This window comes from Magallana gigas, chromosome 6 (genome assembly GCF_963853765.1).
Source record: "Magallana gigas chromosome 6, xbMagGiga1.1, whole genome shotgun sequence".
Taxonomy (NCBI): Eukaryota; Metazoa; Mollusca; class Bivalvia; order Ostreida; family Ostreidae; genus Magallana; species Magallana gigas.
Genome location: NC_088858.1, coordinates 36,341,689 through 36,349,391, shown reverse-complemented (window position 1 = coordinate 36,349,391; position 7,703 = coordinate 36,341,689). Strand labels below are relative to the sequence as shown.

At 32.2% G+C, this 7,703-nt stretch overlaps 1 long non-coding RNA gene across 1 annotated transcript; it reads left to right on the top strand.

The window, feature by feature from the left end:
* Positions 1 to 3,538: 3,538 nt before the first annotated feature.
* Positions 3,539 to 7,084, top strand: LOC136276230 (uncharacterized). Its single transcript, XR_010714684.1, has 3 exons — positions 3,539 to 3,593; positions 6,251 to 6,339; positions 6,692 to 7,084. It is a non-coding gene; the product is annotated as an uncharacterized lncRNA (long non-coding RNA).
* Positions 7,085 to 7,703: the final 619 nt, after the last annotated feature.

Below are 7,703 nucleotides of genomic sequence, written 5' to 3'. Positions count from 1 at the left end.
CAGCACACTCGAAAGTCACTGTTATTTGAAATTGAATTAAGAAAATTATTAATAACGCGTGTGACCACCATTTGCGTTCATGCATGCTTGACAGCGACGCCTCATTGATGCCACTAAAGTGTTCAGAAATGCTTGAGGGATTTGTTATTCCAGATGTTGGTTAAAGCCTGGCCTAAATCAGCCAATGTCACTGGCTGATTTGGTAAACGGCGTAAACGTCTTTCCATTTCATCCCAGACGTGCTCGATCGGCGACAAATCGGGGGAAACAGCTGGCCAAGGCAAGACATCGACATTCTGTTGAACAAACAAGTCCCTGACTACACGTGCAACGTGTGGCCTTGCGTTTTCTTGCTGCAGAGTGATGTGATTTTGATGTCTCTGTATGAAGGGTATCACATGACGCTGAATAATTTCATCTCGATAGCGTACGCCGGTGAGATTTCCATTGACAATTTGTAGAGGGGTCCTTCCTCGTGCTGATATTCCACCCCACACCATAACGCTACCTCCATCAAATTGTTGACGTTGCACAACACAAGCGTCCTGGTAACGCTCCCCAACGCAACGATACACCGTACAACGGCCGTCATTGCTATCCAAATGAAATCTGGATTCATCAGAGAACAGAATATTGGCCCAGTCCTGTATTCTGAATCGCAGATGTTGTGTGCTAGTCTGGCGATACGATGACGTTGAAGCAGTACTTGGCGCACCGCTGGACGTCTCGGTCTGATGTTTTGCTCGCGCAGACGATTACGCACAGTTCAAGGACTAATTGGTCGAAGCCCTGGTATGCTACGGGCAGTCAAACTTGCTGTCTGGAAACGATTTCTCAGATGCACAAGTCTAATGTGGTTGTCCTGTTGACATGACGTCACACGAGGTCGCCCAGAGCGCTATCGATCCTGAGTGTTGCCAGATTATTGAAAACGTCTCCATAATGACTGAATGGTGTTCCGATGAACTCCAAAGTGTCTTGCTACAGTATTTTGTGCCATTCCAGCTTGCAGCATCCCACAACACGATTACGTTGGTTTTCGTTGAGTCGTGGCATGACACAGGGGTAAATTTTATTGAAACTAAAGTGATTTCATTAACAAAAAAAGTTTAAACAAATCCTTTACAGTTCTTATTCCGAACAGTATTGGCCCGTAAAACTCGTGCGTACAAATTCTTCAATAAACAACAGGTGATCAATAGATATAGAAAAATTATACTAAATTTTATAATGCACAGTTTGTTTTTTCCGCGAGTATATTTATGGCCAAAAAAATGCGACGTGGGATGAGGGCTGTTTATTGTTTCAACAGGTGTATTTCAAATGTTTTAATTCTCCGAAAAAGAACTTGATCAAATTTGATGGATGTCATTTGTAGGGATAAATATTAATTGTAAAATTGATGACCCTTGCTTCCTAGATGGTTTTGACTTTGACTAAAATAAATAAATAAAAATTGATGCATTTTACAATAACACATTTTTCTGCTCTTGATAGTCAACAGAACAAACCAAGAATACCAGAAAAGAACAATTAAAAGTTTATTATGTGAGTAGCTCAGGTAACCTAAAATATTTTACTCTGGACAACTACAACAGCATAGTTTATATGAACAACAAACCCACTACTAAATTGTTAAATATATTACTAGTATTCTTCTGAAATGTGTTTATATTTTGTTAAGCTTTCTTTCCGATGCTCGCTGATGATGTGCTTTTTTATGACGATGCTCTTTATATTTTATCGATAAAAGCATTGTTTTATATTTCACTTAGAGGTTATGGTTCCTTTAAACTCATGAATAAAAAATTTTCCCATTGAAACCAATTAGTTTTGTCTTTGCTTTAAAGGAAAAGATGTATGTATTCGGGGTTGCATTAAACTCTTTTATTATTGAGTTCACCTTAGAAATGAACTACTCGGACTAACTCGTCATTTATCTCACTGTACGTCCTCTTGTCCGTCTGTTTATTGGTCTGTACACTGTTTTACAAAAGGTTCTCATTTCCATATATCTACATAGGAAATTTTTCTTAAATATAAGATATTCAGTATAAAACTTTATATGCTTTCAAAATAATAAGCATATTGTTACCTTTTTTTAATTTAAAACCTTAGATTAACCGATTAATAAAGTCTGTTAATCATTGTCCTCAGGTTCCCCATAAAATGCATCTAAAACAGTTTAAAATGAAAAGCTGCAAAGTAGTTCACAGTGACCTTTTCACTCAGGTCCTCTAATGCATCAACTGACAAGATTTGATAATCCTGGTCTTAAAAGTCGGCAAGATATTCAAGTTTTAACTAAATGTCATATTCGGAAATTTTCTACATTACAATTAGATAACATATTTTGCATAAGAAAGATGCCTTTAAAAATTGTTGTTACCTACAACATATCTTCATACATATTATTATTTTTTAATTTGGTGATAAATCTACACAGTGGTTCTTGTAAGAATATTTTTTTAAAACACGGCTTTGGTTGATATTTTCTATTTTGAAATTTCATATTTCATCCAGTCCTGGAGCCCAAGCTTTGACTAGGGAGTCATCATTTAATTTTACACTTTATGCAGATGTTTGCTTACTCATACAAAAAGTTGTAGCTTTGTAGATCTGGTAAAGAACAAAAGGTATACGTTTACTCAGAATGAAAAAAATTCCACTGATGATAATGAAAAACCATACACCGTGTGTTAAAGACCTGTCATGGTAGTACTATTTTTCACTTTCAAAAAGTAGGTCAATGACCTACTTTTTGAGATAATGGCCATTTAATATTTTTTGAAAAATCAAGAAAAATCCCTAAAAATTTTACACTATCATTGAGATTTTCTTAATTGTGAAAATAATAAAAAAATTTCAACTTTTAAAAAAAAGAAATACAGTTTATGAATGGCAGTGACATTAAACAGACACAAATTATGAAGTTTTCATTCACAATTTCTTTTAAAAATATTCCAGTCTGAATTTCAAATACCTACCCATTTTTGATCCAATTTAACAAAAAACTGAATAATGATAATACTTACACATTTATAGCATTATACTAAGTATATTAACCTTACTCTGCAGGCATAAAAATTATATGAGGTCAATGATCAAAATTTTGAGATATGGTGTCTTTTATCGTTTTTAAGCATTTTTCACTATTTTTGTAGCGTGTGCCATTCGGTTATCTAAATGAAAAAGTGAGATAAAACCAACAAAAAAATATGCGAAATTATGTTGACTAACAAATAAAATCTTTACTTTGAATATTACAGTACTACCAAAAATATTTCAGTGAAAAACAAAATCTGAAAATTTTAGTCCGAATTTCCTCTGTTTCGCTTAAAGTCCAACTTTGTTTGGGCCTAATTCCATAATATAGTAAAAATATCGAATGGTATGTCAATAATAATTCATTTCATAAATACTTTAAGTGTTTAGAACAAATTCTACTCATGACATTTAACTTTATAACAATCTGAATTTGAGAACTCAAACCCTGAGTAAACGACGTCTTTAAAACATTTTCCTTTTCCATTACTAAGCGAACGTCGAATCCCTCTGGTATCCTGAGCACTGGAATTGCCTGGAAGTTCACGGTTTGTACAATCTAATCCTACATTATATGATGATAGTTGCATTATAATAGCACAGTGTGTGGCTATTTGGTTTTTCAGAAGAATAAATTTGACCTTGACCACCTTATGGTACCAAGATAATTGCCCGGGATCACGGTTTGAATTACATGTATTTAGAATTTTCACTTTATGTGGATGCTTGCTTAGTTCTATCAAAAATTTTAGCTTTGTAGTTCTTGAGGAGAATTGTTTATATTTTCATTCAAACATTTCTATTTTGAACTTTGAACCCCTTTTTGAGTCCCAGTTATGGTTCGGGGTGAAAGTTTGACATTTTAGAGTCCTAATCATATATAGAAGATTTGATATTATTTCTAGTGAAGTGATTCTTAAGAATAAGATTTTAAAAAAAACACGTCCTATTATATTGTCAACGTTTTGGGATTACTGTCTTTTAAAACCGGCTGGTATATTATTTTAACAATTTAGAATCCCCGTCTCCATTAGGTAATATTGTATCAAATTGGGTTAACTTTACCCCAATGGTGTTAGAAACAACGTAAAAGCACGGTCAGACATACAAACAGATGGACAGAGAGGCGAACATACGACGAATAACATGTAATCAGAAAGGCTTCCTTGAACCATCGTTTTGGGGGAAGGGGCTAAAAATATTGTTTGTTGAAGTAAATGAAAACTACAATTTGAGAAATAATTCATTGTAAAGGGGAGATAAGAAAGAAAAATAAGAAAAAACAAACGGAAACTTTTTTAGGATGTGAAAGCAGTTAATTGAGCAATTAATGAGCAAAGCAAAATTGCATTTCGAAGTTCATGTCTATTCAAACTATGACCCAATGGTGTTAGAAAGATACCACGAGGGAAGACAATTAAAGACAGTGTCTCTATTTTTACACAACAATACACAAAATTGTCAAAAAAGGAATATTAAAAAATACTAGTATCCTTGTTATGGAAGCAAGTTAGTATAAATATGATTTTGCTCAGATTGTTAACATGCTCCTTTATACTGGTATATGTTTGAAATTGAGATTTTAAGGTTCAATTTTATGTATATAGTGTGATTTAGTATCAATTTTTTTTTCAATTTTTGGATCCAATTTTTTTTTTTGAATTTCAACAACTGATTTGAATCATTAAAAATAGATTATCTGAATCCACTTAGCATCAACGGATTCAGTGCATAAATTATTTTCACAAATATAACCTAAAAGTATAACCAGGTCCACACTTCATTTCATAACTACACATAATAAAACACCCTTTAATTACATTGCAGCACACCGAGCAGGCTCACGCCAGGTTTATTTTTCAAACACATAAACAAGCCATTGGACAAGACATTAATATTGAGTAACATAAAATTACAATATGTGCATCCATAATAATATGGTGTAACATGATTTAAGCCTCCTCCGCCGCCCAGGAAAAACCATAGATAAAAAAACCCAGTTGTTTTGAAAATACTATGGAATCCTGTGTATCCGCAGCCAAATGCGGAGTCAGCAAACATTCGAGTGGCGGAACCTCACTCTTTGAATAATTTATAGAAATAGGAAATATGAAATACACACACACACACATATATATATATATTATATATAATATATATAATATCAATAAAAAAAACCACGACTTGCTCGGGACAGCGTGCGCTAGAAAGTGAACCTTACTGACAACCTATGAATCAATTCGAACACGTACACCCAATACTGAAATTTCATTGGCTAAATACTTCATAATAAGGTAAACTTAGTAACCCCACACTTTCGTAATTGTTTACATGTCTATACTTCGTAACGCGAAAACATTTTATTCATAGTCAATAGCTACATTGAATTATATTTGATAATCATTTCTTTTCTTGCCATGTTTTTTATAGATATTACGATACTTTCTAAAAGTATAAAAATACATATGTTCATTCACACTATATAACATTGAGGATCTGAAATTTTAATATTTATTTGGGACAAATCCCCCACTAAATATAGTAATAGATAGTATAGTATGAGTCTTAACTTGTTTAAAACGACATTGTACACGCACTCATTGACACTGGGCTCATAGACGCAATACATCAATCACATACGACAAACGATGTGTAATTGTGAATTAGCCAGATGATGTATATGCACTTATCAGCATACCAAAGAAAACCCTTTTTTCGAACCTGTAAACAATTTATATCAAGATAATATTTATATTAAGATGTACATCTATCAAAACGATACCAATTGCTTCTCAAACGGTTTACCGAAAAACAAGTTAATTTTATGGACGTTTCTAAAGAATATATCATGATTTGCTACACCTATATGACAACAAGGTTCACTGTATAATTTAAACAGTTTAACGCCCCATTTTCTCAGGTCGTTTATGTATATTTGATACTTTTTTATTGACTAGTCCTTTTGTTATGCCAATATGTGCCAATGATATACGTAATACTAGTTATGGCATATGAGAGTATATCTTTGTTTATTCTTGCTTTATATTTTGCAATGTTTTTAATTTGAACAAGTAAAGGACTCTGTCATTATTAGTTATATATATGTATATATGTCTTGTATATATGTTGCTTTAAATAATGTCATTTATTTACTTAATTAATGACTTTTTTACCTTTATATGAGTTGAAGTATTTTTCTTGGCAGGCTGACATAAAAATTATAGTATGAAGACTTTCCAAAGTATTATCAGCCAGCGCTCATGCATAAAATTAAGACACGGCATACAAAGGAAGGTACAGTCATAACTGTGCATAATAACCGTATTTTGTTTTCGTTTTCAGTATAATATTACGCCCATGAATTATAAGTGGTATGAAAATCACTTTAATCAAATAAGTGCGAAGAAAAGATATTTAAATCTTTATTGTAACCATCATTTAAATTTTTTTGTTTTGATTCCCAAGCCTTCGCACTAATATCATATTCTAAGCATGTTTTATAGCAATTAAAATAATCAAATAGCTTAATCACGGAAACAACAAACATATTATTTGATAATTTTTTTAATTTATTTTTTATTGATAATTTTATGGATTGATATTTGATTGGTTACTGCTCTTATCTGTGTGTCATTTTGTTTGGCAGTTCAACAGGAAAAAATACGTATTATTTCACTGCAACAAAGAGATGTGATATTTTGATAAGCATCGATGGAAGAAAAGTCAATTTATGGTTGGATGCAAAACGTGTTTCGAAGGCTTGATATTAAAAAGTGCCAAAACAACACTGCTCATGAACTCATCAATACTGGGACATTAGCACACAAATGCAATGCATCAATACATCACGATTTTTCTTATAGAACTAGTTATCAGTTTATTTATAGAAAACACAGGTGAATTGTACCTTGTAAAGGTTACTGTAGGTTACACGCTGTTAATTTATTATTTTAACACTATAATAATTTTTCAACTTTATATTAATACCTCTTTAAGAGAAACATATTTTCAAAATTAAAACCAGCATTCAAATGTAAATCACGTTGATTTAGGGGCTAATGGCTTCTTAGCCCCTTCCATCAAATAGCAGTTATGTTAAAGTGTGCTTTAAGTAGTATTTTATTATTACTGTATCATTACTTTCCAACATTTTTTTTAATGCATATCAATTAAATACAATGATTCAAATTGTTTAGTCAATAATATTTTGTTTTCTTTTTTAGCTTACAGATTACAATTAATAGCCGTAATACTTGGGAAATTAGACGTCTAGATTTATCAGGTATTATTCTGTCAATTGAATATCTTTTTCCTGTGCATATAATCAAAGAAAAAAATATAGAAAATGAAACATGAATTATTTAAAAGTCCGGAATACCCACTCTTGATTTTATTATTTAAAAAATAGCAGCTGTGGGCTTATTTGCTACCGTTTTCTCAAATACAGTAGGGTACATGTTGTTCCATTTGAGGTTATGCCCCCGATAAATCCTTTTGTCCCTAGAGGTATTATTGAAATTGTTTTAGATTTGGAAAAAAAAAACTTTCGTTCGCATTATTTTCTCCTCGCATTTCATAGTTGTATACCCTTATTGAATATTTTACCATGCAGTAATAGTATTTTCTTTTAACATGTTGACATATAGATAGAAATTGCA